The following is an 11,243-nucleotide window of genomic DNA, read 5'->3' on the forward strand; positions in this document are numbered from 1 at the left end:
GTGTGCAAAAAAGGTACCATTAAATTAATTCAGCTTATTTTTAAGATCCTTGGGGTCTAGTTATTTTTATCACAAATGCTAACAAGTTCTTTGGCTGATTTCCTAGATTATTAGGAGCCGTGAATTAAGGGGGTTGGGGGAGAGCTTCCGGAGCTGGATCAGGAGCAAGAGTGGCAGCTGGTTGCAGATGAGGCGAAAGAATATATGATGAATATGACAGAAAAAGCATCTGGAGTCATCTAGTATCCCGGCATCTCTGTGGCGTGGACCACTACAATAACAGATGCTTTCAGTCACCGCCTGAGTCAGACAAAGGTTAAAGAATGTTCTGTGTGTGCTATTTCAAGAGGGAGAGAAATGGTGAATACATTTCAAAAGGGTTTTTGTGCAAAATAATTCAAATGCGAAAGCAAGCTTAAGCTTTATGGAGTTGAGTTATTTGGGGAATTCACTTAAACTGTGACATCAAACAACTGAAAAAAATATCACTTTTGCTTATTACCAACACATAATAACGCTAAATTCTTCAGCAAAAAAAAAATATATAATAAAAAGTCTATTTATAAAGTAAAGGCAAGAACAAAAGAGGAAGTCAAGCTATAGTAACTGTAGGAGGAGGCTTGGGAACTTCTCGGGCAAAAGCCTGGTTGTGAGACTGTGAGGGGATGGTCTCAGTAAGTCAATTATTATTCCTGGCTGAAATGTAGCAGAGGGGCTGAGAAGATGGCTCAGGTGGCAAAGCGCATAGCATGGGAGCAATGAGGACCTGAACTTGGACCCCCTTGGACCCCCTAGCACCCGTGTGAGAGTTGTGCGTGGTCGCATACATGTACAACTCAAGCACTGTGAGCAGCAGAGAAAGGCAGATCCTTGGACCACCCCAGCCAGTCAGTCCAGCCAATCAGAATACCGAGAAGACATAAGCCATAGGTATTTGGAAAGGTATAACTCTGTGTTTCTGTTTCTTTTATTGTTTACTTTGTATCTTTATTGATTAATCTTTAATATTGGAAGGGCAGGGCTGTGGTATACCTCAGGGCTGGAGACTTGTCTAGCATGCATGTAAGGCCCTGGGTTTAATCCTGAGCAAGATTCCCGGGCACAGAGACTAGGTCTCATGATCAGTTCAGCACCTAGGACAGTGTCTGTCCCACAGAAGTTCTCTCTTTTTTTTTTTTTTTTTTTTTTTTTTTTTTTTCAGAGCTGGGGACCGAACCCAGGGCCTTGCGCTTGCTAGGCAAGCGCTCTACCACTGAGCTAAATCCCCAACCCCTCAGAAGTTCTCTTTTGACCTTCGTGTTCAGTCATCAAATGGGAAAAGCAAGAAGGAAGTATATACCTGCTTCTTGAAAGCTGTGTCTTTAAAACAACACAGTATACCTCCACCTGCGTTTCACTGGTGAAAACCAGCCATTTGCTCACCATGCAGTCATAGTCAGGCCGGACACACTTTATCTCTTGCTTGGTAGCTGCTTCTCAAAAAAACATTCCAGTACAGAAAGTGGAACAGATATTAGTGGGCAGTTAACTATCTCCGCCATAGGCCTTAAACACTTACTGTATGTGGATGAATGTATAGAGAGAGTCCCCATTACTTCCTAGTTCTTTATAAATGTAACAGCATGAAAATCTCAGGGCGTAGAGCTTGAACAAAGTCCACACAATCACTGGCTCTGTTTTTACTGTATCTTAGGGTGCAACAAGCTGAACAGATGTGACCTCTGACAGCTTAGCCCCCTGAGGTCAAACAATGTTTGCTAGAGTCAGAATCCTTGTGTGGCAGTCCTGAGAGGCCACTGCATGATGTTGTGAGGGTGAAGCCTTAGTTGCAATAGAGGCTCCAGGATACTAGAGAGGTAAGAATGATTGGCTGTCCGCCCAAGAAAGCTGTACACATGACGTGGAGGCAGTCTAAGAGAGAGACCATGCGTATCACTGAAGTGGAAGGGTTACCCACGCCTTTTGGAACAGAGATGAATCTGCTCTGAAAGTACGAGTCCCAGATTTGGTTCTGCCTTGTCCTTCTTTGATCTGATCTTTCCTTGCTACGCCCCCCTCTTTTTTCTTTTCAATGTGAATGTGTACCCTGTGTATGTTGGAAGCATGCAGTTTGTTTGTTTGTTTTTAATTTTACAGGGTGTCACAGTTAAGAGGTTGCCTTGAGTTTTAGGAAAGACTTTGAATTTTTAAGTTTTGAACAGTGTTTGGACTTTGGAAATTAGACAAGATGCATTTTGCAACCAGCAATGGCTACAAGCCATGGGGGTAAAGGGTGGAATGTTGTAGTTTGAATTTGAAATGTCTCCGTAGGCTCAGATATTTGAACCCTTTACATTCAGCAGGTACTATATTTGGAGAGGTTGTGGCACCTTGAGGAGGTGGAGTCTTGCTGTAGAACGTGTATGACCGGAAGCAGGCTTAGAGGCTATGAGCCCAGCTCCATTTCCTGTTCACCTTGGGCTTCCTCCACGTGGATGCAATGTGCCCAAAAAGCCTCTTGCCCCTGCTCCCATTCTCTCTTTCCCTATTGCCATGTCTTCCTTACTGTGATCAACTGTACCCCCTCTGGAATTATAGCCAAGTGAACTCCTTTCATCCCTAAGGTGTTTTTGGTCAGGTCGTTTTTTTCACAGCAACAGAAAATTTCCCAAATTACCTCCCTACCTGATGTAACTAAAATGCAGATCTACAAAGTCTACTTCACAATCTTCTGACACTGGACATCAGGCAATGCAGGGCAGTGATCTTGTCAGAAGCCCATAATCAGCCTAGCTTGTTGTCTTGAAAGAGTTTCTAGGGCATGTCAAGAAATAAGAACTAGAGCTGATTCTGGGTGTCTTCTTCATTGGAAGAAACAGGGTTCAGGGAGGCCAAGGTAACTAGAGTTTGTAGAGCAAAATACCAAAGGAGACAGCACTGTACAAAGAAATATCAGTAGGGATCTGCCAAGTCACCCTCACGAGTTCTGCTGAGTGCTAAGCAGTGCCTATGACTAAGAGAAGAACCACCTGCTGGGAGAGAAGCACCGATTTCCAAAGCTCGTAGAGAGACAGGAAGAGTCTATGTCTGTGCTGAGCAGAATGGAAAATTCTAACATTCACCGACCTCTTAGAAGTGGAGAAAACTTAGCCCTGGATCAAAGTGGATTCTGGTCCATTAGAAGTCTAAACACATGAAAAAGGTTCAACTGTTTATAAGTGATTTAACTGTATTTCAGAATAAGGCTAAAATATTTATAGAAATGCAGAAATCTACAGCACATAAGATAAATTTATAATGTCAAATGTTTGATTTAAAATTATGGAAGGATAAAGAGTAAGAAAAATATGATCTTAGAGATTCCACAGACAATAAGATTATTACATAAAAAATATTAAACAGATGGGAGAGGGGCTCCTTAAGAATTTGGAAGAAGACAAATACAGAAGAGGGTACAAAGAGGATAAGGAGGAAGAGCAGGGTACAAATGACCTGATAGGGAACTGGGAAAGGGGGCTCCTTAGGGAAGGGGAGGGAGGTAAGTACAGGAGAAAGAGGGAAATGGATAAAATAATAATAAGGATGTCTGAAGAGGCTTCAGAGCTCATACTATTAACTAGAAGATTGTAATGCATGCAATTCAGTATTAAATATACATATATAGTTTTAATGAACTTTTCCATCTGAGATGGCAGGGCTCCCTCTAAGAACCAAAGACCACCTAACCCTAACCCTAATAACAAACATGAGAAACCCCCTTTGGAGTTTCTGGCCAGTACAGAAGCATAAAGTCCCCAAGAATAAAGCCTATGACTGTTGCCATTGGTTACCCCCTAGAGGTAGAAGGTCAGTCGCCATTTTCAAAGTCAACATGCACTTTGGAAACAGGGCTGAGAGAACCCTGAGCTGGATCTGACCCGAATGACTCCTCCTCGAGGACTTTTGTGATATTAGAAAGTACCATGGGGGGGGGCTGGAGAGATGGCTCAGTGATTAGGAGCACTGACTGCTCTTCCAGAGGTCCTGAGTTCAAATCCTGGCAACCACATGGTGGCTTACAACCATCTGTAATGAGATCTGATGCCCTTTTCTGGTGTGTGTGAAGATAAGTATACTCATATAAATAAAATAAATAAAATCTTTTAGAAAGTACCATGGGTGCTTCTAAAGGGAGGAAAACAATACTTCTCTTCAGCTAATATAGCTTTGAACCGTCAATGAGCAGCATAACACAATAATCCTGTGGGTGCAGTAATGGAACACACACCTTGTGGAAAGCAACAACTTCTTACTTGGACTTAAGGCATGCTCAACAAGAGTGATGCCATGACCAGTGACAGAAGCCTTGATAACTAATCAGTGCTAACAAAGTCATGGTCACTGGAGGAGAATCTACAATCACTAATATACTAAGCCACAATAATCCCCAACAACCATCTACAAGCATTTGTCCTTACACCCACAGATAAATGTAGTCTTCACTGCTCATCAAGAAAACTTCTCTTGCAAACAGATGGAGACCTCTGCAGAAAACCACAACCAATCAAAATTCAGGGTTGTAGAACCCAGTCCCAGTGGATACATCTACAAAATACTCCTGCACCTAAGGCTGAGGGAACATAGCAGAAGAGGGGGTGGAAAGACTGTAAGATTCAGAGGATCAAGGCGTTTGCTGTGAAATCTTGTCTTCTAGTAGCATTAGAAACCGCATACACAAAATCTTCGCAACAGGACTACCCAAACATGAGCTAAACAAAGAGGACACTAATGAACAGGAAACACTGGACAGAGAAAAGCCCATGAGGCCTCAACCCTACACAAAGAACTGCAGGCAAAGGAGTGAAGCTGAGAATCAGGTAGGGCAGTGGCTGTGAAAAGTATCCTCCTGATTCCTGGTCAAGATAGGTTGAATCCCCAGAAGACCCTAAGGGACAGCAAGCACATTCCCAGTTTCCTAGGAGATGAGGTCCCTATCATTTAACTACAGCTCCCCGGCCCCCAACTCCCTGTAGAAAGGTTTGAGACAGTCCAGTCACATAGGGCAATGGCCCAAGCCCCTCCTCCACAGGTGAGGAAGTGAACACAGGTCACAGAGGCTCAAGACAGATCAATCCTAGAAGCAGGACCACGCCCCCAAATGTGTAGATGAGGTCTTCCCAAGCTCTCAGGCCAAACCAATAGGAAGTACCTGCTGCCAGACCCTGCTCCATCCCAAAACTGTCCTTAAGAATTCTGATCAGAAGGATTAAAGGTGTGCAGGAATTATTCCATTGTCTGAGAGCTTCTATCATAAGAACCGTAACACCACCTCTTGAGGAAGAGATCTGCTCTTCTGAATTCACTGCCAGAAGCTCCCCTGCACCCCTAGCCAGCTAGTCAGTCTTCTGCCGGCTCAGCCCAGCCAAGCAACCAAAGCAGCAGCAGCAGAAAGGAGCAGCACCAGCAGTAGGGGAGTCAGAAGTAGTCCCCCCTCCCTGTCTGAGTTCTCTCCCCTTGCCCTAATCGGCAGACCTTGCCAGGCCAGATATTTCCCTGGGGAGCCCCCAGCACACATAGCACCACAGGACCTAGTTGTCCAGTGACAAAGGATCAGCCCTAAAAACACACATGCCAAGATCATTAACATTGGATTTTATTTAGCCATTTATATGTACATACAAATACACATATGCATGTAATAACAATCAGTGAAAAAAGGTAGCCATGAATGTGAAGGGGAGCAGGGAGGAGTGTGAGGGAGGGATGTGAGGAGGGATGTGAGGGAGGAAGGGGAAGGGAGAAATGGAAATAAAGTATAATATTAAATAAAAAAGAATTGCCACATGCAACAAAGTTAGCATATAAAAATATTAAGAGATACTATGGGGTGCTGACCTGGTCCCACAGCTCTCTGTACCCTCTCTGTGAGGGAGAGAGCTAGACTCTCAGAAGTGGGGACAATTCTGAGAGCATAGGGGAGACCACCACATTCCTGCCCAAGAGGAACCCACCTGGAGCCCTCAGGACACAGGAACCCAGGAGCAGTCTGGGACAAGATCGTTCTGGTTTCTGCCTGCACCCAAAGCTGACCCTGTGACACAGCTCTCTCTACCCAGATCCCACTGGGAGAAAGCTGGTCTCTAGGAGTGCTGAAATACAGGCTTACAGGAAGGTCAAGCCACTGTCAGAGACAGCAAGACCAGCTAACACCAGAGACAACCAGATGGTGAGAGGCAAGCGCAGGAACCTAAGAAACAGAAACCAAGATTATGTGGAATCATCAGAGTCCAGTTCTCGCACCAAAGCCAACACTGGATATCCCAACACACTGGAAAAACAAGTTTGGATTTAAAATCACATCTCATGATGATGATAGAGGACTTTAAGAAGGACATAAAAAATACAGGGCAACACAGGTAAGCAAGAAGAAGACCTTAAAGAGGACACGCAAAAATCCCTTAAATAATTACAGGAAAACACAACCAAACAGGTGAAGGACTTGGACAAAACCATACAGGATCTAAAAATGGAAATAGAAACAATAAAGAAATCACAAAGGGAGACAACCCTGGAGATAGAAAACCTAGGAAAGAGATCAGGCGTCATAGTCACTAGCATCACCAACAGAATATAAGAGATAGAAGAGAGAATCTCAAGGGCAGAAGATGCCATAGAAAACATTGACACCATCAAAGATAGTGTAAAATGCAAAAAGTTCCTAGGCCAAAACATCCAGGAAATCCAGGACACAACGAGAAGATCAAATCTTATGATAATAGGTATAGAAGAGTGAGAAGATTCCCAAATTAAAGGGCCAGTAAATATCTTCTACAAAATTACAGAAGAAAACTTTTCTAAGCTAAAGAAAGAGATGCCCACAAATAAATAAGAAGCCTACAGAACTCCAAATAGATTGGAACAGAAAAGAAATTCCTCCTGTCACATAAGAGTCAAAACACCAAATACACAAAACAAAACAAAAAAAGAATATTAAAAGCAGTAAGGGAAAAAGGTCAAGTAACATATAAAGGTAGACCCATCAGAATTGTACCGGACTTCTCACCAGAGACTATGAAAGCCAGAAGATCCTGGGCAGATGTCATACAGACCCTAAGAGAACACAAATGCCAGCCCAGGCTACTATATCTAGCAAAACCCTCAATTAACATAGATGGAGAAACCAAGATGTTGCATGAAAAAACCAAATTTATACAATATTTTTCCACAAATCCAGCCCTACAAGGGACAATAGATGGAAAACTCCAACACAAGGACACAAACTAAACCATAGGAAAAACAAGAGAGTAATCTTGCAACAAATCCAGAAGAAGAGAGACACACAAACATAATTCCACCTCTAACAACAACAACAACAACAACAACAACAACAACAGGAAATGCAATCATTATTCCTTAATAGCTCTTAACATCAATGGAATCAATTCCTTAATAAAAGATACTAACAGACTGGATATGTAAAAAGGACCCAGCATTTTGCTGCTTATAGGAAACATACCTCAGTGACATAGACAGACACTACCTCAGAGTAAAAGGCTGGTGAAAATTTTTCCAAGAAAATAGTCCCAAGAAACAATCTAGAGTAGCCATTCTAATATTGAATAAAAGTGACTTTCAACCAAAAGTTACCAAAAAAGATAAGGAAGGACACTTCATATTCATCAAAGGGAATCCATCAAGATGAACTCTCAAATCCTGAATATCTATGTTCCAAATGCAAGGGCACCTATATTTATAAAAGAAACCTTACTAAAGCTCAAAGCACATATTGCACCTCACGCAATAATAGTGGGAGACTTCAACACCCCATTCTCAGCAATGGACAGATCATGGAAACAGAAACTAAACAGAGAAACTAACAGAAGTTATTGACCATGTGGATTTAACAGATATCTATAGGACATTTCATCTTAAAACAAAAGAATATACCTGCTTCTCAGCACCTCATGGTACCTTCTCCAAAAATGACCATAAAATCCATCACAAAACAGGCCTCAACAGATACAAGAAGATTGAAATAATCCCATGCATCCTATCAGATCACCATGGACTAAGGCTGTTCTTCAATAACAACAAAAATGACGGAAAGCCCATATACACATGGAAGCTGAACAACGCTCTACTCAATGATAACTTGGTCAAGGGAAAATGAAAGAAAGAAATTAAAGACTTTTAGAATTTAATGAAAATGAAGGCACAATATACCCAAACTTATGGGACGCAATGAAAGCAGTGCTAAGAGGAAAACTCATAGCTCTGAGTGCCTGCAGAAAGAAACAGGAGAGAGCATATGTCAGCAGCTTGACAGCACATCTGAAGGCTCTAGAACAAAAAGAAGCAACTACACCCAAGAGGAGTAGAAGGCAGGAAATAATCAAACTCAGGGCTGAAATCAACCAAGTAGAAACAAAAAGGATTATACAAAGGTTCAACAAAACCGGGGCTGATTCTTTGAGAAAATCAGCAAGCTAGATAAACCCTTAGCCAGTCTAACCGGAGGGCAAAGAGACAGTGATAAAATTAACAAAATCATAAATGAAAAGGGATACATAATAACAGAACAGAATTTTTGAGGAAATTCAAAAGATCATCAGATCCTACTACAAAAGCCTATATTCAACAAAACTGGAAAATCTGGATGAAATGGACAGATACCAGCTACTAAAGTTAAATCAGGAACAGATAGATACACCATCTAAACTGTCCCAGAACTCCTAAAGAAATAGAAGCATAGAGACCCTAAGAGTCTCCCACAATTACTCTTATACCTAAACCACACAAAGACCCAACAAAGAAAGAGAACTTCAGACCAATTTCCCTTATGAATATCGACGCAAAAATACTCAATAAAATTCTGGCAAACCGAATCCAAGAGCACATCAAAATGATCATCCATCATGATCTCATAAAATTACAAAGTCTCTGTAAGGCAAAGGACACTGTCATTAGGACAAAATGGCAACCAACTGATTGGGAGATGATCTTTACCTATCCTACATCCGATAGAGGGCTAATATCCAATATATACAAAGAACTGAAGAAGTTAGACTCCAGAGAATCAAATAACCCTATTCAAAATGGGGTACAGAGCTAATCAAAGAATTCTCAACTGAGGAATAATGAATGGCTGAGTACTTAAAGAAATGTTCAACATCCTTAGTCATCAGGGAAATGCAAATCAAAATAATCCTGATCCTATCTCACAACAGTCAGAATGGCTAAGATCAAAAACTCAGGTGACAACAGATGCTGGAGAGGATGTGGGGAAAGAACAACACTCTTCCTCCATTGTTGGTGGGATTGCAAGCTGGTACAATCACTCTGGAAATAAGTCTGGAGGTTCCTCAGAAAATTGGACCTAGTACTACCTATACTACTAGTACAGCTATACTACTCCTGGGTATGTACCCAAAAGATGCTCCAATATATAACAAGGACACATGTTCCACTATGTTCAGAGCACACTTATTTATAATAGCCAGAAGCTGGAGAGAATACATATGTCCTTCAGCAGAGGAATGGATACAGAAAATGTGGTACATCTATACAATGGAGTACTACTCAGCTATTAAAAACAATGACTTCATGAAATTTATAGGCAAATGGATAGAACTAGAAAATATCTTGAGTAAGGTAACCAAATCACAAAAAACACGTGGTATGTACTCATTGATAAGTGTATATTAGCTCAGAAGCTCGAATTTTACCCAAGATACAATCCACAGACCACATGAAGCTCATAAAAAGTATGACCAAAGTATGGATGCATCAATCCTTCTGGAAAAGGGGGAACAAAAATATTCATAGAAGGAGATATGGAGACTAAATTTTGAGCAGAGACTGAAGGAGTGGCCATTCAGAGCCTGCCCCACCTTGGGATCCAGCCCATATACAGACAGCCACCAAACCCAGATATTTCTGATGCCAAGAAGTGCATACTGACAGTCTGATATAGCTGTCTCCTGAGAGGCTCTGCCAGAGCATGACAGATACAGAGACGGATGCTCACAGTCAAACGTTGAACTGAGAACGGGGTCCCCATTGGAGGAGTTAGAGAAAGGATTGAAGGAGCTGAAGGGGCTTGCAACCCCATAAGAACAGTAATGCCAACCAATCAGAGCTCCCAGGGACTAATCAAAGAGTACACATGGACAGACCCACCGCTCCAGCTGCATATGTAGCAGAGGATGGCCTTGTTGGGCATCAATGGGAGGAGAAAACCTTGGTCCTGCAAAGGCTGGACCCCCAGTGTAGGGGAATGTAGGGGGAGGAGGGAGGCAGGAAGGGGTGGGTGAATGGGGAGGGAAACACCCTCACAGAAGAAGGGCAAGAGGTGCGATAGGAGGTTTACGGATGGGAAACCGGGAAAGGGGATAACATTTGAAATGCAAATAAGTAATATCCATTAAAAACAGAGATGCTATGACCTTATTTTACATATCTAAGGATATAGGAAAGGTGGATCACCTCAAGTAAAGACCTCAAAGATATCAAAAGAACTTAAACATAAGGTCTTAGGAGCTAAAATTCTTTTTAAAAATTTTTTGGTTTTGTTTTGTTGGGTTTTTTGGTTTTTTTTTTTTCCGTTTTTCTTTTTTTCGGAGCTGGGGACCGAACTCAGGGCCTTGCGCTTGCTACGCAAGCTAAATCCCCAACCCTTGTTTTGTTTTTTGACAGGCTCTCTTTTGTTATAGCTCTGGCTGTCCGGGTACTTACTGTGTAGACCAGCCTCTGTCTCTGGAGTGCTCGGATTAAAGGCATGCTCCACCATGTCAGGCCTATGTTAAAATTCTTGGTGTGGGTTGGAGATGTGGCACAGTCAGTTAAGTGCTTGCTGTGCAAGCATCATGGGCTGAGCATGGCTGCCCAGAACCCACATCAAATGCTGGTGGGCTGGGGCTTTCCTGTCACCTGAGCACTGGGGTGGTAGAGATGGGAGGGACCTTACAACTCACTGTCCAGCTAGGTTTGCCAAATCCAAGCTCCAGAGTCACTGAGAGACCCTGTTTTTTGTTTTGTTTTGTTTTTGTTTGTTTGTTTTTGTTTTTTTCTCGGAGCTGGGGACCGAACCCAGGACCTTGCGCTTGCTAGGCAAGCACTCTACCACTGAGCTAAATCCCCAACCCCGAGAGACCCTGTTTTAAAAACTGAGATCGGTGAGAAGGCTGAGCTAGAAAGGCACTTGCCACCAAGCCTGCCAAACCTGAGTCTGACCCTCTGGGATCCACATGGTGGAAAGAGAGAACCAGCCTCTGTAAGTTGGCTTC

Source organism: Rattus rattus, chromosome 4 (genome assembly GCF_011064425.1).
Source record: "Rattus rattus isolate New Zealand chromosome 4, Rrattus_CSIRO_v1, whole genome shotgun sequence".
NCBI classification, from domain to species: domain Eukaryota; kingdom Metazoa; phylum Chordata; class Mammalia; order Rodentia; family Muridae; genus Rattus; species Rattus rattus.